Source organism: Delphinus delphis, chromosome 10, assembly GCF_949987515.2.
Source record: "Delphinus delphis chromosome 10, mDelDel1.2, whole genome shotgun sequence".
Taxonomy (NCBI): Eukaryota; Metazoa; Chordata; class Mammalia; order Artiodactyla; family Delphinidae; genus Delphinus; species Delphinus delphis.
The window spans coordinates 28,196,462-28,218,492 of NC_082692.2; the positions used below are offsets into that span (position 1 = coordinate 28,196,462).

Genomic DNA, 22,031 nt, shown 5'->3' on the forward strand with positions numbered 1-22,031 from the left:
TTCATCCCATGTGTCAGAGCCTATCTCTCTCTAGAGTCTGAAAATCCCTGGTCCATTCTTTCCCAGCTTCCCTTGCAGCCTGGGCATGCGCATGTGATACAGTGTTGGCCAACTGGAACTGATAAGAAAATCTGTAAAAGGAAGGGATGTCTGAAAAGCTTTTCTTAACAAAAAAGAAATGAGCAAAGATAATATGACCCCCTTTTTTTTCTGTCTTAAGATGATGTGTGAGGGTGTGGTACCCAGAACTGTGGTACTCATCTTGCAAATGCGAGTGAAGATGGTAAACTGGAACAAAGAATGAAACTTGGTCTCTGAGGATATTTATTAGCTACTATCAACCCTCCTACTGCCCTGCATCGAGACTTCTTTTAACATAGGAAAATGTATGTCTGCGCAGTTTTTAACACTTACTTAAACATTCTGTTACCTAAATATTCTGTTGAAAACTTCCTATCTGGTATATATTTTTACTGCATTCTTAATAATGCCTACCACTGTTTTATGAATTTAATAAATTATAGTTGCTTTAGTAATTATATTATTCTTTAAGATGTTTCTTAAAGAATAATATAGATGTGAATATATATATTAAGATATATAATATATAAGATATAAGATATATAATATATTATATTATAATATAAGATATATAATATATATAAGATATATAATATATAATATTATATATAATATAATATTAAGATATATAATAAGATGTGAAATAATGGAACATCTGGTATTCTCCTTGAACAGGCCAAAAAGAAGAGTCGCATAAGGTGAAAAAGCATTAACAAATTAACATAACCATGCACATTAGCTGAACTCCACAGGGCTAAGGCTTGAATAAACAAGACTTAAAATGACAGCATTAATGCTATAGGCAATGAAGAACTTCAGTAAAACCTAAAATTATGAAGAAGTACCATGCTTCCCAACTGTGATGCGAAACAAAACAAAGTAAAATTCAATAGCTTTATGCTTAGTATCTCCTCATTGTCTTCTTATTAATACTGTTTGAATTTTTTTCTACTTATTTTCCCTCCTGCTGGAGTTTCACTATATTATAAATTAAATTCAGAAACAGTCATCTGGAACATTTTAGAAATACTAAAACACATTAGTGAATAACCCATAATGATGCTAAAGAACAGCCCTTAGAAAATGTAGGGCCTGTTATTATAAACTTGGGTCATCAAAAGAAAACTACTCTATCAGCCTCTGAAAATGTTTAACAGTCCATGACCCTAGCAGAAATAGCATCAAATATATTTCACCAGGTAGGAAATCATTGCTTTTCAAATTTTAAAGGCCTGCTTTTTAGCTCTCAGCAAAGTATGAAATTGTTGTTGTTGTTGACTATTTGATAAAAGACCTTCTCATACGTGATTGCACTAAATTTGGTTAAGTTGCTGGCAGAAAAGCTGATTCTGTGGCTAAAATAATTTTGCAACCACAAAACTGCTTAGGAGCATAGAAGTTGTCTTACATTATCTGACCAAACTGAAGTTCCAATTTGCAAACACAGCTGGAAACCTTTGAAAGCAACTTCCAGATGTCACGACAGAGCTTCTTCCAGACTTTTAACAGTTCCAGTCAAAACGATGTGAGAGAGAAACACGCATCCTGTGTGCTCTGACTTATGGTACACAGGAAGGCTGTTAAGAGAGTCAATTATGAATTCTCATCACAAGGAGACAGATTTCCCTTTATCCTTTTCCTCTTTCTTTTTATTGTATCTATATGAGAAGATGGATGTTAGCTGAACTTATTGGGTTAATCATTTCACAGTTTATGTATATCAGACTATCATACTGTAAGCCTTAAAGTTACACAGTGATATATGTCAATTGTTTCTCAATAAAACTGGTGAAAACCATTCAATAAACCTCAAATTAAAAAAAAAATGACTGCATGCAAAAACTGGCCAAACTTGAAAAAATGACAACTGGGAAACAAGACACTATGCCTGTGGGAAATTGTTTATTTCTTATCTCATAGCTGTTTTGGTAGTCTCATAACCCAGACAGAGACTTATAATTATTTATTTGTATTTTGTGATCGTTCTGGGTTTTACAGATTCTCTTGAATCTCATTAGTGCAGTGGTTCTCTTACTCTAAGTATAAATGTAATTTGAAAAACTCCTTAGCATGCAGAGGTCTAAGACTCAACTTCAGAGATCTGACTAAGTATGAGTCAAAGTGGAGAAAGGCATCTTCAAGTTTTCCCCATCCTCTCCTGAGACCTCTGCCTCAGACAGAGACCCAGGAATAAAGGCTCCAGGGCTGTGCTATTTGTGGAGAACGTGAAGGGCCAGAGGGGCCTGAATCTCTCACTGTGATGCCGTTCAGAGACTGTAGTGCACTGGCTTTGCTCCAAGTCTGGGGTGGGAGGCCGCCAGGGAAAGCCTTTGTCATTGCCTGTGGTCAGGCCTGAAAAATCACACATGGGTTTTCAGTCAGGAGGTGGACTCCTCGACTATGCCAAGAAAGTCAAGAAAGAGTAGAGGGACGGGAAGTAATGAATTAAGGGAGAAAAGTATAATGACTTCTGAAGTGCTAGCAAAGCACTTAAGTCACACCTCCTTCATATTTTTATGGACATTGCCAGCTCCCTAAGGAAAGCACGTTAGTTAAATACTGCTTCCTCTTTAAAATTTTATTTTTGTTCTTGAACTGTTATTAACTCTATTCTAAAAAAGATAACATCTACAAGATATAGATGCCAATTCTATTAATAAAGAGAGGTAAGTAATTAGGCAGAAAGAAAACCGAATGATCAAATTATCATTTTCTTTGGGTGAAAGGATAAGACACTAGTAATTTCCAGCATAGTAACTGATCCAAGGAAAACTATTGCTAGCCTTTTATTCTAATGCATTCCCAAGGAAGATGCAAGGGGCGAGACCCTCTCATTGGCTCTCCATTTATCCATGTATAATTTTCTTAAAGAAAGATACAAAATAACATGGTTCTGACAGCAAAAATTTCATTTCCCTCCTTTTTTTAAAAAAATCAAGTGCTCTTTGCAATAACTCTGAGTGGAAAAATGACAACTCAATATTGGGTTTCCAGCACAATTATGTCTTGTGAAGTCTACAAAAATGTGTAGTTAAAAAAATGCATGATTAAATAAGTTATTTTATTTGTGAGTTCCTTTTTATTGAATATCATAATGAAATTTAATTTCCTAGTAAATAAATCTGTTTATCTTCTCCCCTAGGTAAGGAAAGTATTTCAATACAATAACCTGAAGTTTCCTGATGAATGTAGTTTGTTTTGAGTCCTCTGCTGTTTGGACCTAAGAAGTCTTTGCCCAATGCTGGTCCCATAAAAAGCCAGACTATAGGGATTGAAAATAGGCCTCTTCAGAGAAAACTCACCGTGAGTGATGAATACTTCCATCAGGGTCAGGCAGGCTTCGCTTCAGAGCTCGGGTGTTGGAATGAATGTGTGACAGAGGTTGGTGAGATCACTGTTCACACTTCCTGTGCCTGTGCACTCCTGAAAGAAGATGAACATGGTAAAAATGAGAGGACTCTGTCTGAAACACCACACAGGAAGAGCTAGACACACAAAAATGAGTCTATTCATAACTGGCCACGGAGGGAAATACCAGAGATGTGGAAACAGCCTGGTGGTGGAATTAACAGGATCCTGTCGGTGGTTTGGAAATCCACGGACCATGGTAGGATGACAAGAAGTATAGCCGATGGCTAAGACCAACAGAGCAAGAGTAGGCACAGACAGACAGCAGACATGTAGACTAGCATTGATTCTGAGAGATGCCCACAGTGAAGGCTCTAAAGAAAAATTACCATTGGTTAGGGACTATAAACAGTGTAGCATTTGTGGGCTGCAGGTGAATGAAACAATTCATTTTTTTTTTCTTTTTTTGTTAACCTTGGTACAAAATTATACATGACAAAAAGTGTTCCAACTAGGGCTTAAAGATCTGAGTTTCCCCAACAGTAACAAAGGAAAACATGCTTCTGGCTGGGGCTGCTTCCAAGCACACAGCCATTCCTGTACATGCATTACTTGTAAGCCTCTCTGGGTCCTTGACAGTATTTAGAAAAGAAATCCCAGAAAGGGCAGGTTTTATAATTAATCTAATGGTGAGGGCACATATTCACCAGCTGATGAAGGGGTTTGGGATATAATCACTCAAGGGTCTCGAGACATCCTCTTTGGTTGCCCTTCACCCAAGTCCAGGGATTTCAGTCCCTAGTTGGTAAGATACTACACCTCAGTTGTAAGACCTTTGAAAGATGCAAATATTAAGTGTATCAAGTGATTTGAATTTTATTATTGCCAACTGCAGTAAGGGGAAATGCAAAAGCTTGGCAGTCAGGTAACCTAAATTTTATGCCTGAATCTGAATTTTAGTTTCTCTGGTGTCAATTTATTAATTTTTAAAATTAGAAGCTTGGACACCATATTTTCTGAGTTTTTTCCCATTAATAATAAGTAACAAACTTCAGGCAGCAGCTTATCTAATATTCCATACGGATTCGAATCTTGAGAAGTATCTTTGCTGGAGATGCTGATTTGGCAAAGCAGAAAAAATACATCTAGTCAACTGTGCAAGATGTGATTTTTGCATAAGTCCTAATCAGCAGGTCCTGTGGAAATCCTACTGCTTTGATGGACGGTTTCTTCTTTTAGACTAAAAATGTATAATTTTCCAACTGAAAAAGACAGATGCCTTCTAGCGCAGCTGGCTCCTGTATTGTAGACCCATTTATTAAATTAGATTTAGATGCTGCCCTGGCCCAGGTGGTATGTGCGCAGAGTTATCAGAAAATTTCTGCACTTGTTGGATCTTATCACTGATATTTTTTTTCTCTTCTCCACAGACCAGTTTTTTCCATGAATCAATTGTCAAATAAGTTTTTTAACAAGAGTGCAGTGAAAAGTTATAAAACCACATTTTAATGGAAAGTAGTTTATTTGTACAGATTAAATATTAAAGCAGCTTACTCTAAGGATCACATAGTTTTAGTCCCTCAAAATACTTTCTTACAAAATATTTTCCTACAAAATTTTTGTATTTAGCCAAAGACTCTGTGACATTATATACTGTTCTTTATTCAATGTAGCACAGAAGACTGTGTGTAGAAAATGCTAAAATCAAGTAAAAACTAAAATAATATTTACTAACTCTTCATAGTTATTCTTGGTATGCTCCTTTTTAGAAAAAAAACTGAATATATGAAAAAGTGTTTACTCATTTTAGACTATAGGAATACATATTTTACCCTCATAACCTTCAGTAAATCACTTTATTACTCATTGTGTCCATTTCGCAGACACAAATGAGAAACTTATTGACTTGTAGAATCCTACATGGTGCCAAACTCCTAATTAAACAATCAATTGCCCTTAAGGACTGATTTCAAATCTAGAAGCAGCTATTATGCAGAAAGAGAATAAAATGATTCTCTTTGTGTGGATCAGTGTTTATCAAAATATACTTCTTCAAGCACCAGTGTTGTCAAATATTCTGTGGGAAAAAGGGTTCTGTTATTAAATACTTTGGGGAATATTGTTGAATTTATTCCTAAGTAGGAGATAATACCACTGTTAGCACTGTAAGGGTTCTGGTAAGTCCTGCAGTTAAAACTCCATTTATCTTTCTTTAACCCAGTTTTTCCCAAATGTATCTGACCTTAAAAACCTTTCTCCTCAAATAATACATATTAAAAATATGTTTAAAAAAAACTATTTAAAAAACCCAACAGAATAATCTTTGTAAAATTGTGTCCTAGATAATACTTGTATAGAAGTTCTTTGGGTTTTACACAGCTGACTATTATAAAACATCTGTATTGTCCTAGAACTCCTATAATGCAGTTGGTTGTATCAGTGGTACTTCTTAGCTTTGGCTATATGTTCAGTGATAGGAGGTTTCACAGTATTTTATGTGCCCTTGATCCCTGTTTTTAGCCCTAAAATCACTTCAAGGGACACTTTTTCTTACAGAAAAACAAACATCCTGGAAATGCATGATTAGTGAATCTTGAGTCATTCTAGACTACACCACAGTTTTATTTCCAAGGGTAGCAGATAGGCCTGAATATCACACAATACTTTATTCTATTTGTCTTAACTTTAATTATGTCTTACACCAGGAGGTTTGTGCAGAGAATAATATTCTTCACACTATTGTATTTGATTATAAGGTACACTCTATGACATGACTTCAGTCCAGAAAAATGTCCACTTGTTTTCATAACCCCCCCAAACATTATAACATCCAGAAGAGAATAGACCAACGGTAAATTCACCAAGTCTAATATTTTCCCTCAATTCCCTGTTTATTGAACTCTGACCTTGAGATAATAAAGAATATTTTTTTAGGTTTAGTTTGATGATTCAAATTCATGTATCTATCATTACTTAAAGTCATGAAAGAAACTCTTTAAATGTTACACTACTTAAATCAACATCGAAAGACCATTCTAATGCATTTTATTTCTCCAGGATTGTTAAGTGTCTATTTTATTTCTCAAAGAACAGGGACCATGTCAACTTTTGAATCTTATAAACTATTAATTAAGTTTCCTTTTGATGTACTGACAGCATTGGCCAGTGTGTTGTGCCTTCACTGTTAGAGAATTAATGTTTTTAGTCTCTATGAGGTGATAATAATTCATCCTTGAAAAACTGTTATACTGTCTCGAAGGAACTTTCACATTGGTTTTGTGGTATCACCTTTAAGTTTAGTTCCTAATTTTGAACTTAACTAAATATGATAATGTTACCTGAGAGATGGCTATACATTAAATCATCTTGTTCTAGATTATTACCACCATCAACTCAAAAAAAAAAGATAGTCATAGGTAAGGCTTTGTCTATAAAATAATAGAAAAAAAAGCATTTATTTGTTAACCAAAATGTACCTCACACAAGTTGTGGTCAGCTGCAAAAACTGTATGTTTCCTGATGTTTTTGTAATGTCATGACTTGGGTGACTGTGCTGTGTTTAATAAGGAAAGCTGGTGTGTGTGCTGGAGACTTGGGTAAGCTTTATTAGGGATGCAGCAGATGGTCGCTGGGCATCCTGCCTTCATAGCATCAGGTGAAAAGGCTTATTAACCGGGTCCTGATCTGCTCTGGCTGGCATGTGATGTAGTAATTGTAATAAATAGCCACATTTGGAAAAGTGGTATATAAAAACAAATTACAGGTAAAAATTAGGTATAATCTGTTGGTCAAACCATAGGAAAACCCTGAATGGGTATCTGAGGGCCAGGAAATTGCAATTTAAAAAATTGCTAAGAGAGTTTTGAATTAAACAGCGTATTGCTGACATATGATATTTCCAAAAATAACAAGTGTTTTGCTGAGTACAACACATTTTAGAATGAAATGGAGTAGTAAATAAAATTATTCAGTTAAACTAACATATGAACAAAAGCAATATAATCACTGGAATGTGAATGAAAGATGTCTGTAAGTCTCAGGTTGCAACAAGAGGCTCTTATCTTTCTGTTTTCTGCTTACGAAGCAGATGTGTGGTCTTAAAGGAATAAACTACATTGACTCTCAGACTGTCTAAAATATTTTTTCTATCTACAGGCTTACACCATCTGAGAAACTTTAAAATGAGTATTAGTGAATGCATGAATAAATGATTATTTAATCCACCTGAAAACAACCAAGAATGGATTATAAATTATTTGAAGTCAGTAATTCTGATAATTCTAAATAAGGTCCAAGGGTGTTCCATGCAGGCTTATGTTGGTAAGATTGTTGCTTTTCCATTCCTTTTCCACATTCACACTTGCTCCCACTTTCTAATATATTCTTTTCCAGGATGAGGCTGTCTTCATTTCCATAAAAGGGAGGTAAAAGTCATTTGATTCATGAATTCACTGATTCAGTTGTTCATTCAACAAACACTTTGTGGTTCCTACCAGCTGAAATGTATCAGGGCCTGTTCTCACCATGTGAAGTCAGCGTCCGCCTGGACCCTTCCTGCTTTGCTAATGGAGCCCACCCGTGCATCCACTGTGTGTGCCAGCTCTTCCTGCCAATGGGATATGGTCACTTGAGGATTTTGTTTCTTCAGGCAAATAATGGGAAAAGCATAAAGACATAACTCCAGACCTTACTGAACTTTCAGTCTAATATAGAAAATGGTTATAGTAAAAAATACAGGGTGCTGTTATTTCAGGGGTGTTAGCAGAAAGTGCCTGAAGGAGTGAACTGTGTTCAAGTCTGAAAGATGGATGAAAAGCATTAACTTGTTGGGGGAGGCAGTGTCAGGGGGTGGGATTTGGGGAGAGTATTCTAAGAAAAGGGGATACGTTAAAATAGGAATTAATAGTTATGTATACTGCTATTTCTTACCTTTTTAAATTATTATTACCATTATTTTTTATTTTAAAATCATTACATATCAATATATAAGTAAATTATCATTGTAAAAGTTTCAAGAAAAATAAGTACTAGGATAGAAATATGGAAAATGTTCACTTACTTTACTCCCCAGTTTATAGGTAAGACTTAAAAGTTTGGTATGTGTCATTTCATTTCTCTAGTTAATGTTCTATGTAAGCACATTCAAATACATATAAATACACACATATATGTATTTTAAATAAATGGGCTCATGTTATACACTTAGTCTGGTGATTTTTTTACCTAACTGTGTATCTTGGAGCATTTTCCAAGAAAGTACATATAAGCCTTTAATACCTGCATAATTTTCCATAGTATAGCTTTATTATTCTTCCACTAACACTTTCAGAGATGGTTATTTATATCAATTTCAAATTTTTCTATTATGAACAAGGTTGCAATGAACGTCCTTAAAAATAAACCTTTGCATTCTAATACGAGTATTTCTTTAAGGTGGAATTAGAAGCATTGTATCAAATACATGTACATTTTATTTTGATATGTACTGCCCATCAAATTCCCCTCGAGCAAATGTTCTACAAATGTGTCGTATTCCCAGCAGTTATACTACTGGCTAGTTTCTCACACCCTTACTGGCAGTAGACATTTTCCGATTTTACATTGTTGACAGATGATTCTATAAATCTTGAGATCTTTTCTTCCATTAGATAAATATAAGGGCTCAAATTCAAAGATCTTTCAGAATCAAGCACATAAATGTATTTTTGAATCAGACTAAAAACAAGAATAGAGCGGCATGGAGCTTGGCAAATTGGAAAGGACATGCCTTGCTACATTAGATATTGAAATTTATACTTTTTTGAAAATACTCCGTTTACCAAATAAAGGAAAATTGTGTCTTGAGGACCATCTGTTAAAGATCTTGCTCTAATGAAGAAACCACCAGGGAGAAGACGGTCAGGTGCAGGCTTCACAATTCCCCCAGTAGCAGAGTCTGTCTCTTGCATGTATTGTCAAGGTCGGCCCTTGGCAGCTCATAGACTCAGAGAACCACACGTGAGGATCCTATTTTAAGGACTAAGGTGTAAGAGAATCACTCTGTTACCTTAGCATGGGGTGAGTTATTTCACACTCTGTGGAAAAGTCATTTATCACAGTCAGAGTCAGAATGATAAAAGGTAAAGCATTTGTAAGAAATTTGACTTTTTTTTTTTTCTGTTTTCATGTAAAATATGTGGTTTATTGCAGCATCCCAGCTTTTAAAAAGCACTTTACCTCTCCAGCGAAACCATGAACTTTAGGCTTTCACTCTATCTCCTACTACCTATCTGTTCCTTTCATAAGGAATATTGCTAAAACTTGTATAACTGAATTGTTTTATCTAAAAAACATATATTTTTCTGTAGACATTTAACTTTATATATTTTCAGTGGCAAGTCTTTGTTATATTAATTGGATTGTCATTAAACTGAATGATAAAGCAGGGTGTTTTGTTATTTAAAAAGAAACTCTCTCTCTCTAAATATACATATAAACACATTTTTTTAGAGTGGCAAAATTCCCCCTTTGTTCTTACAATATCCAGCAAGGCTATAAGTAGTGACATATCTGTTGGCCATGAGCTTAAAGATTATTTCTAATTTTCTTTAAAGGTATTTCTGGCTTACACTGGAAGGCCAACTGTAATATTCATGAAGTACTGGGTTCATGAGGCTTTGAAAACTGTCATAGTTTTAGTGGGCAAAGTAGAACAGTTACTTTTCCAAATCTAGCTTAGCTGTGTTTTAAAATATCTCTTTTGACTTCTCACTGTTTTAGTTTTCCCTGGGCCTGCAAACATGTGAATGTGAAAAAAACTTCTCGCGGAATGGATTTTATGACTGTAGCCAAAGGCAGCCTCTGACCGAGCGGTAAGGTAAGCCAACCTGGATGAAGACAGCTGTCTGGAAAATCTGTATGAATGCCAGAATCAGAAGTACCTAATTTGGACCCCAAATGTGACACTTTCATGATATGAATTCACTGGGTAATTACCATAACATGCAAAAACTTTTGTTCCCTAATAGGTTGTACTGGAAAAAACTACATTTCTCCTCCTGTGTGTCTCCCTTACTTTCACACAGAACTCTCCACTTTTGACACTTCTAGTTACCAGATTTGTGGGAGTTTTTCCCCACGCCAAGCGATTCTCTGACACCAGCTGTGTTTTACAATTTAACTCAGTTCTCACCCTATCTACCTGGAGGTAGCATCAGATCCCAAGGGTTAAGGGCTCAGCCCCACGAGACTGCCTCCACTTCAGATGCCAGTCGTAAGTAGTAGGTCCCCAGTTTACCCACAACTTCCATCTGGCTTGCCTACAAATCAGAGGTTCCTATGACCTCTCCCCCCTTGGATTTAATTATTTGCTTGAGTGGCTTGCAGAACTCAAAAAAACACTTATGTTTATCAGTTTCTTAAAGGATCTGATAAAGGAATCAGGTTAATACCCAGATGAAGAGGTAGATACACAGGGCAAGGTCTGGGCAAACCCCTAGTCCAAGAGCCTCCATCCTCGTAGAGTTGGGGTATGTCACCCTCCCCGTCCATGGAGGTGTTCTCCAGTCTAGAAGGGCTCTGTATCCCCTACTATTGGGATTTTATGGGGGCTTTCTCATTTAGGCATGATCAATTATTAACTGCATTTACAGCCTTCTCACCTCTCTGGAGGATGGGAGGGTAGGGCTGCAAGTCCCCAGCTTCTAATCATGGCTTTGTCTTCCTGGTGACCAGCCCACAGCCAGGAGCCCAGCCAGAGTCACCTCATTAGAACAAAAGACACTCCTACTGCTCTTATGACTCAGAAAATTACAAGGCTTTTAGCACCTCTGTGCTAGGGAAGGGGTCAAAGACTAAATATTGGAATAAGAGATACTCTTACCACTTAGGAAATTACCGGGGTTTTAGGAGCTCTGTGCCAGGTATTGGGGAAGAGACCAATAGATATATTCTATTATCTCACACATAGGTAAAGGGGTGCCACTAACACCTACCCCATAGGTTGTGTGTGTTGCCAAGGTGAGGGACATAAAATATAGAGCACTATGCCAGCTCTAGTCTCCCAGTGAATGTCATCCACTGAGAGAGTCATGTGTTAATTGTTTCCTTCATTCTACTGTCCTCACAGACCACTAGGGTTGGTTCAGTTGTTCTGACCCATTAGGCAGGTGCCTCTTTTCTCCCTGGGCTTCTGATGATGCACGATGACTGGCTCAAAGAGATGGCCTGTCCCAGTATAGAAAATCTGTATCTATCAAAAGGGCAGAAGAGCTGCCACACCCCAACCCTGAGCTTTCACTATGAGGAAGAGTGTCTTTGGCACCTTCGTGCTGAGGTTCCTTACCTCACACCCCTTATCCAGCAGATGCTCTCTTCCTCCATCTCAGAACCTGGGGCTCTAGATGAAATACCTTCATTTCCTATTACTTCATGTTTTTCAGTAAATTAGAAGAGTATTTTCAACCTTGCGCTCTCCTTCCTCTGCAAACCTCACTCCACATCTCTGAGCCCAGTTCCTGTCATTCTGCATCTTTCATTTTTCACAAATTCATCTTCAGTCTCCTCCCCTGATTCATCATCTCACCATCCTGCTCCTCTTAACTGCACCTTCTAGATTGGTTTATTTCAGCTCTTTCCACCCCACAGTGAATGCTTACGTTACTCTCCCTGCTCAGGAAACTTACTGCCTCTCATCCTCCGCCTGGACCTAGAAATCTTTTTTCCTTTAATCCCTTTCCTGTTTTTCATGACTATTCTTTTTAAAGGATATCATTTTGGTTCAGGTTTTGATTTGCATGTGTGTGTATGCACGTGTGTGTGTGTGTGTGTGTGTGTGTGTGTGAGTGTCAGAGAGAGAGAGAGAAAGAAAGAGATTTTTTTACCCAACCCTTAAATTAATTCATTTGAAACACCAGTTCTGATAAATATTCTGTGTTTCAGGAGGCTATAGTGATGGTTTTGTAATAAATCAGTTGAAAAAATCCCTGTTAATCTATGTATATAGTAGTATGTTTTAAATCTTTTATACAGTATGACTATAATTTGATGCATTAAAGCTTGTGCTTAAATAAAAAGTAGAATGTCTGCCTCTATAATATTCAAAGCAAGATCCCCATAGACTGAATGTCTGTCAAATATATGAGGCTCATTATTTTATTAATTAGCTTGTGAATACAGTGTCAACATAATTTGATATTACATGAATGATGACACTCTTCCCATATGTATTGATACTTTGGTTGACTTTGGATAACCCTATATGTTACCCAGAATTTCTGTAAGGCTCTTGTGATAATTCAAAGGTAGGCATCCCTTTCTCTAAATGTTTAGTTATTGTAAAATAACATTATCTTTGAGCATCAGTATGGTACATAATTGTGATATTGTGATTTATAATAAGAAATACATATGTGGTCTTTATCCGCAGTTCCTGGCTCACAGATCCCAAAATCATTGGAATTCCTGAGGGATAAGAGCATTGGAAGCTTTTTTTTTTTTTTGGTCATAATACTTGGTCTCTTGTCCTCAGTTCCTGAAATCAATTCAGAGCCTTAAAGGTGAAATGGGTGTCTTGTTATTCATAACAAGCACCTTTCTACCGTAACTGGGTTTATATTAAGGAAGTGACCTTTGGAAAGCACCTACTGATGAGGGCTGGTTGCCAGGGGAAACAAGCATGAATAGAGGGTTGGAACCCTCATTCCCACCCCCTGATTTCTGGAGAGGGGAGAGGGGCTGGAGGTTGATTCAATCACCAGTGGCTAAAGATTTAATCAACCATGCCTATGTAATAAAGCCCCTATAAAAATCCAAAAAGAGGGGATGAACACACAGAGATCTGGGGAGAGCTGTACACTCAGAGGGCATGGAAACTCTGTGACCCTTTCCACATACCTGGTCCTATGCATGTCTTCCATCTGGCTGTTTCTGAATTATATCATTTTATAATAAACTGGTAATCTAGTAAGTAAAATGTTGAACCCAAGGAGGGGGGGGGTCACTGGAACCTCTGATCTATAGTTGATGGATCAGAAGCACAGGTGATAAGGTGATAACCCAGAGCAGTCTTGTGGGACTGAGCCCTTAACCTGTGAGATCTGATGCTATCTCCAGGTAGATAGTGTCAGAATTGAGTTGAACTGTAGGACTCCCTACTGGTATCTGGAGAATTGCTTGGTGGTGTGGGGAAACAGCCCCCATCCCCAGTGGAACTGGGTGCAGAACTCTTAAGTTTACTATGTAAAAAGCACAATATTCTTAATAACTTAGGAGACATTGCCTTTATAATTAAACCTTGTTGATCGCCGTCTGGCTGATAAATAGACCATGTCAAGACCATCTGACTATCAATCCACCTGGCTCCCCACCTTTTAGCTGTCATTGCCTACAACCAACTCTTCTAGGATTTCTAAGAAGCATTTGCATTGCTAATGACAAGAAAGATTCAAAAGGCAGCTGAAATCTAAATATGTGCTCAGGTGTGTATTGAGATGGGGCGAAAATTTAACTGACGTTGCTATTCATTGAAAAGTACATAAAGAAAGTCAGCTATGACCAAAGAAAGTACCTTTTCATCTCTTTGTCTCTGTAGTAAATATGTTCAGGTATCTATCAGGAGGTACCTACTCATCGTATGTTAGAAAACTCAATATTAGTCATCATCCAATAATGGATTCTATACCATTATATGATTCCAAATCCAGAAACCACAGGGAAACAGCAATTCAGGGGCTGGGCTGGCATTTCCATTACAGGAATAGTTTTGTTTTGTTTTTCCACTACCATGGATTTAGGACCTAAAATCAACCAGAAGCTTGACTCTACACCATTATGAAAAAAAGAATATGCCAGATAAATTTAAAAAGTTGAGATGATAGATACATAAGATTATTTGTTCTCCACTGAATACATATTCTTGTTTCTTGATTAAACACATATATAATACTGAAGTTTTAAAGTTGTGTTGAAAAGAAATTTTTCTAAAATAATTTACTAATGCACCTTAATCTCTGAATCTCAAGCTAATATTCAGAAGCAATAATAATCAATAAGTCCACAACGATTCATTCAGAATATAACACAAGTGGGGCCATATATTGACTAAATATTAGACTCCCTGGAGAGCTTTTAAAAAATATCTATTAATGAACTCTGCCACAAACCAATTAAAAAAAAATTGTGAAAAAAAAATTGTAGTTTAGATGCACACATTAGTGGTTGCTGCTGTTTTTTTTTTTTTTTTTTTTTTTTTTTTTTGCGCTACGCGGGCCTCTCCCTGTTGTGGCCTCTCCCATTGCAGAGGGCAGGCTCAGCGGCCATGGCTCACGGGCCCAGCTGCTCCGCGGCATGTGGGATCTTCCCGGACTGGGGCACGAACCCATGTCCCCTGCATCGGCAGGCGGACTCTCAACCACTGTGCCACCAGGGAAGCCCTGTTTCTGTTTTTTAAACTCCCCAGATGGTTTAATGTGCAAGGAAGTTTGAAAAACGCTAATGTATACTGTTCAGCGTTAGTAATTTCCCACTGAACTATAGTTTACAGTGATTTTTGGTATGGCATGTGATAACTGTATTGATTTGGAATTGCTCCAAGTTTCATGCAACAGAAGAGAAGCAAATATCCTCGGCTAACAAGAACTCCAAAGGTCAAGGACTAAATTAGCCACTGCCCAAGCTAATCAAATGCCATAGTTTCCTTTAACTTTTTTTTTTTCAAACAATAGACTGGTTTTTTCGTTCATCCCCTGCTGTTTTTTTCAGGAAAGAATTAGAAGAATTACCAAGCAGGTAGAAGAGGTTGCATATGATAAAAAGTATTTTTTCCAGAGACTCCCAACTGACTTAGTGTCCAGAACTTCAGCCATGAAAGAAGCTGAGAAACTCTGAAAGGTACATTCTTTTTCTATTTTTATTAACACCAGTACTATTGCTACCTTGCATCCCCAAAGTATGCATACCATTTTGATATTCTTGGGTGGCTTAAAACATTCTTTTCCTACACCTCAAGAAGTCAGCAGTGTTCCTGTTGGAGAAACACGTCTCATCTAATAAATAAAACATAACATATATAAAATCTCTTTAGGGAACCATTTCCAGAAAAAGAATCATTTTCCATGAAAAGTATGATAGATAATGTACTTAATGGCACTGCCAAACATATGTGATAAAATTGTACAACCAAGAAAATTACATTAAATACCATTAACCAACATTCACAATTTGCTATATGATCAATGCTCATCAAAGCTATTTTTCCTTGGCTGAAAAATCATTTCTATCATTTATAACCATTTAAAATTTCAGCTGGTGTGTACTTTGTCTTGTATTCTAAATCTAAAGAGAAAAGTCCGATTTTAACCCCCTTTTAGTTCAATTGTCAATATAATTGCTCTGGACATTAACTATACAATTACATGTTCATCCTTTAACTTTCATTGCTTGATGAATTCCTTTGGGAAGAATATATTAAGAGACAAACTTTCCAGATTGATATAATCCACTCGCAGAAAGTCCACTTAGTAATACAGAGGACTTGGGAAGTGTTTTGATATTTTTTCCTTTCTCTATCAATCAGGATCCAATCAGGGGATAGAAATCACAAAGCAATTTGAAAAGGGAATGTTTAATATAAAGGATTGGTAACTATAACAGAGTATTTTCTCTAAAGGAGTAAAGAGTGCTCTAAAGAACACCTACACTGGGACTGAGGGAGAGTACCCAAGGGAGAGGTAAATCTCAAGGCTTGGATTTGGACCTCATTGGAGAAGGTATGATTGCAGACCTGTGATGGCAGAAAAGGTGAATGGGATAACTCACTTTAGAGCATGTCCACAGTTGTTGAGCAAGCAGGAAAAACCCCTTCAGGATGCAGGAGAAGAAAACCATTGCAAGTACTGACAAACAGGAAAGGTGCTTTTAGATTTCGGGCAATATGAAGCTGGGAATCAACCACTGGCACACTTAGAAGCTTCACTGGAAATTCACTTGAAATTACCACAGTTTCAGACTACAAAACACACTACCAGATCTCAGTGGGAAGCAGTCTAAGGGGCTGCTACTGATACTTGAGGGCGATGTAGGTGGCCATCTTCTCCCTGTGTCCTCACAGGACGGAAGCAGCAGAGAGCTCCCCGGGGCTTCTTTTATATGGACACTAACCACATTTGTGAGGCTGCCACACTCATGACCTAATCATCTCCTAAAGGCCCCATCTCCAAATAACATCACACTGAGGATTAGATACGAATTTTGAGGGGATGCAAACATCCAGTGTATAGTATTGTGCCCCAGCCCCTGAAAATTCATGTCTTCCTTGCATGCAAAATACATTCATTCCATCCTAATAGCTCCAGAAGTATTAACTCATTCCAGCATTAAAGTCTAAGTCCAAAGTCTCACTTAAATATCATCAAAGGCAGATATGGCTGAGACTCCAGGGATGATTCATCCTGAAACAAAATCCTCTCCAGCTGTGAACTTGTGAGATTAAACATGTCACATGCTTCCAAAATGTAATGGTAGCATAAGTATAAGATAGACATTCTCTTTCCAAACGGGAGAAATAGGAAAGAAGAAAGGAGGACTAGGTCCTGAGGAAGTCTAAAACTCAGCAGGGCAAATGCTATTAGACCTTAAGGCTTGAGAATAATCCTCTTTAGCTCGATGCGTGGTCCTGCTCCTGCTGCTTTGCTGGACAGCAACACAGGGGCTTAGGTGTCCTTTTAAGTTTAGGCGGAGGCAGCCACACACCCACAGCTTGTGCGCTCTGCAGGCTGGCAGAGGTGGACTGTGTGGACACCGCCAGTGTTTCCTGCCTGTGTCCCTCACAGGGTGGGTCCCGTGGCCTGCGTTGCGCTGGGGCCCGCTGAAGCTGTACCCAGGGCAGCTGAAGATCGCAGGCACCAGAGCGTGGAGACGGGAACCCTCTAGGCCAGGTGTGCCAGTGAGCTGAAGTCCCACGGGCGTTGGCGGCACCTTTGCTAACAATGTCACGTGTTAATCAACCATACCCCGATATAAAAAAAAATTAAAAACAACAAAAACAATTTCATGTGGCTCGATCTAAACTACAATTGATAGTTGGATTTCAAAAGATCTCAAATACAAGGTAAATATATCACAACAAAAACAAAGAAACACCACCACAAAACACTGTGTTTTTAGATCTAGTAAAAAAACAAATTAGAAAAATAAAATTAAAATCTCTACAGTGAAATGGTGGTATAATATTACATGTCTAGGAATAAATACAAAGACTTTAAGGCCTCTATGTTTATAAACTAAACATAACCCTAAAATAATTAAGTAAAATCTCAGTGAATGGTTCCAATATGCCATGGTCATTATAACAAAGACTCAATGTTATAAAGACGTCAATTTTCCCCAACTGATCATTACTGTAAATGAAAAACTGATTATATTCTAACATTTTTTGGTTGGTAAAATCACTTTTAAATTTTACATAGAAATGCAAAGGTCCAGGAACAGCTAGGACACTCTTGAGGAAAAATGTATCAAGATTTGATATATAAAGACTTTTATGAAACTACAGATAGTTCAGTGAAAAAGTATAGAGAAGGCAGAAACAGAACTACACATATATGGTCACCTAGTCTGGTAAAGGTGCCATTGAAGTCCAGTGGGGGGAAAGGTGAGCCTTTCAAAAATGGTGTTTAATAATTGGCTAGCAATACGTTTAAAAAAACCCAACTTGATTCCCTATGTCAAACTGAGTCAATGTCAAGTGAATCATACACCTAAATGTGAAAAAAATAATTAAAAATTTAGAAGAATACTAAGAGATTATCTTCACGGCCCCAGGAGAGTTAATATTTCTTGAGAGATACAAAAGCATTAGTCACACAGGTAAACATCGACAAACAGAACTACATTAAAAGTAAATCTTTTGTTTATCAAAAGGAATAATAGGGCAAATGGGAGACAATTAGAGAAGATATTTGCAGAACATATATCTAATTAAAAACTCATGCAAAGAATATACAAGAACTCCTACAAATGATTAATAAGGGCATCCAATTATATTGTCCAAAGACCTGAACAATAACTTCATAAAAGAGGAAAACTGAATTGCCATGAGGCTTATGAAAAACTAAAAACAAAACAAAAAAACCTCAATGTCATTGGCATTAGTCATTAAGGAAATTAACCTTAAAATCACAATAAAATACCAATAAACTTTCATCAGAATATCTAAAAAAATTTTAAATGACAGTACCACATTATTTGCAAGAAAGTAGAATAAGTGGAATTCTCATACACTGCTGGAGGGTATATACATTTTTGCAAACACTTTGGAAAACTGTTTAGCACTCTCTTAAGTATATACCAGTAATTCCACTCTTAGTCATAACCTCAACAGTAAGGCGTAACCATGGGCACCACTAGACTTATAAACAAGGTGTCTAGCAACATTATTCATAAAAATTGAAAACAACCCAAATGCACCTCAATATTTTAGCAAAGAAAAAAGATATATCTTGATATATTTATGCAGTGGGATAAGCAGTCTATAACAGTAAAAAATTCAATTATGACTAATGAAAAACATGGATGGATCTCATAGTCATATCATTGACTGAATAATGCAATTATTATTATATTTGTCCACTTTTATAAAGTTCAAAAATAGGAAAAACCATGATGACAGAAGTCAGAACAATGTGATTTTGGAGGGAAGTTAAGGATAGGGTTACATCATGAGAGATTCAGGATCTAAGTAGACATCAGTTGGGTGCGTCGATTTTGTGAAATTTACTACTCTGACGCTTAAACTCTGTACGCTTAATTGTATATTTTTTAATACTAAATTTTAAGAAAAATTTAAATATTGTTTGAAGTAAAAAATAACAGAACAACTTGAGAGAGAGAAGAAAAACAAAAATCTTGGCTTCTCTTTTCCTCAGTCCTTCCCATCACTGGCCTCAAGTGCTCCTCTGGTTTCCTATGGCTCTGTCAATAGAAGAGTACCCTGATTTGGGTTAAATCCTTTTGCTGTACTAATAAGAACACTGAAACCCAGAAACATTAAATGCAGGAGTCATTCCCTCACAGTATGCCAAGGACCCCAATTTTAAACTTTTCCTCCCAATCTATACCCAGGAGATAAACATTCCCTGTTAACTATCCTTACTTTCACACTTAAAGAGTATATTTTATTTTTTTCATAAACTTTCTTAACCTCATCAGTTTCTCCTAGGAGATTCTTGACTTGCTGATTAATTAGCACTTACTGAAAAGAGGCTTCATGGGACCCCTCTGCTTTCTCCCCTTTGGATTAACAATAAATTGACAAAAACTGTTTAAAAGAATCATGCCTTTTGTGACAGAAGAATTGTCTTTTAAGATACATTCAGAAATAATACAACAGAATATGGAACATTATTTTCCAACTTGGGTGCAAAATATATAGTGATTTAAGCACTTTGAGTTGAACATTTTGGGGAGCCCTTGGTTTAGATACAACGATTTTTATCTTCTGCTTTTTTTTTTTTTTTTACCTTTTGTCTATTTTTCCCACTAGATTTGGGGAAAAAATAAAAAAGAATGTCACAATGTCAGTATCACCTTGAATTCCCCAGGATGGCAGCTTAAAAGCACTTTCATAACCTTACGTTAGACATTCAGAATATCATTGGTGATGTATTTTCAGAGGCCATGTGAATTTTTATTTCTTTTCAGATATGGAACTGTGGATTTTGACTAAAGGATACAGAATGAAATTTGTTAAAAACTTCCTGATTAACCCCATGTGAGTTCTCTGTCTTCAGTGGAAAATCCCTTCCCTAACTTGCCAAACTGTCAGATGGCAACCTTATTTAGAGCCCTCTCTGTTGAACGGTGATCAGTTGAAATAGGACAGTTTTATGATCTTTAGTATGGAAGATGTTTGGGATTTGTGTGGCTTTGGAAGAGTGACTCGAGACAATGACATAATGCTCATTTTTAGTAGAAATCCCCAGGGATACTGCTGTGCATGTAAGCATGTCTATGTGATAAGTAGCCAGAGGAATAGGAAAAATAACTATCTGATCTTTTATCGATTTCTCAACTGTGAGTTCCAGTGTAACTACGTTTCTGATAGGTATAGAAACATTGGAGATGATTACGTTTTCCCAGTCATCTCCTGAAAATTATGAATTACACCTCCTGCAAAATGTGGAATGTTAGCATGTTTCGTTACTGTGTGTGCAAATGGATAAAATATACTACAGTAATATGATTGTTTCCTAAGATACTGATTCTCCCCAAATTCCTCTCTCCACTGCACTCACTAGTGCCCCCTGGTGGGGAAGGACAAACCTGTAAAATGTCAATAGTTTGCCTTTGCTGCTCTTACTGTTTGATTGCCCTTTGTGACCAGGCATTGTTCTCCTCTCGCTCATTATCCCATGCCCAAGCAGATGCCTCCTCTGTACCAGTCCTCAAACTTTTAAGATAATATTTGACAGTGAGGTATTATTTATAAGGACCGAAGGCAGTATTTCTAAAAGGTTATTGTACATAAGCATCACTAAAGAGCACTGTTAAGGTACAGATTCCTGGGTCCCGACTCAGAGACTTTGCTTGAATAGGTAAATAGTATTTCTTAGGAACCTCCAATTTTATCAAACTGTAATCTCTGGAAACATTTACATATGCAGGGATCCCTTAGGTCAGGTTTTCAAGATCTGATAGCTATATGGTCTATATAAGGTCTCCTTCTTCAAACTCTGTAAGCAGTCACCTCTCTGCTTCCCCCAAAGGCAAGCCAGTCCTCTCCTCATTATCTTTCTCACTGAGCCATAAAAGTTAGGAGATGCTTTTATAGTCATCTACTCACAGGTATTCTAAGAGTCATTTAGTCATTCAACAATATTGAGTCCCTACTGTGTGCAGGCTCCTCTAGTTATCTGGGTTACATCAGTAAATAGAACATTACAATTTCTGTCCCCATGGATATTTCTTTCAAGAAGGAGAGAGAGACAATGAGCAAAGCATACTAAATAAGTAAACTTTATATTATGTTATGTAAGTGCTGTGGAAAAAAGGAAATGGAGAGTAAGGTAAGGAGGCTGAAGAATGTGTGTATGGTGGGACACGATGAAATTGTAAATGGCATGGTAAGACTAAGCCTCACTGAGAAAGTGACATTTAAACAGAGCTTTGAAAAAGGCAAGGGAGGGAGGTATGTGGGTATATGGGAAAGAGTATTCCAGGGAGGGGGAGCAGTGGGGCAGATGCCTTAAGGAGAGATTGTGCCTATAGAAAAGGAATGCTAGGATGGTTGGTGTGTCTGGTGTGGACTAAGCAAGGAGGGCAGTAGTTTGTAAGGACTTAAGTAGAGAAACAGGAAGCAGATCCCATAAGGTCTTTGGATCTATTGTAAGAACTGGACATTTACTCTTAATGATATTGAGGCCCATTAAAATGCTTTAAGCAGAGGAGTGACACTTTCTGTCTTAAATTTTGAAAAGATCACTCTGGCTGTTGTGTCAAGAGGAAACACTGGAAGGGCAAAGTTGGAAGCAGGCAGATCATTTATGCAGCTATTTGCAGGCAAGAGATGATTGCAGTGGAGATGCTGAGAAATTGTTGGATTATATTTTTGCATTTTGAGTATAGAA

General features: G+C 37.1%; 1 long non-coding RNA gene across 1 annotated transcript in view; it reads right to left on the reverse strand.

Annotated features, from left to right (window-relative positions):
• Positions 1-3,408: 3,408 nt before the first annotated feature.
• Positions 3,409-22,031, reverse strand: part of LOC132431504 (uncharacterized) — a 221,112-nt gene continuing 202,489 nt past the window's right edge. The window contains exon 4 of the long non-coding RNA XR_009520766.1: positions 3,409-3,504. This is a non-coding gene — a long non-coding RNA (uncharacterized lncRNA). The remainder of the gene's footprint in view (positions 3,505-22,031) is intronic.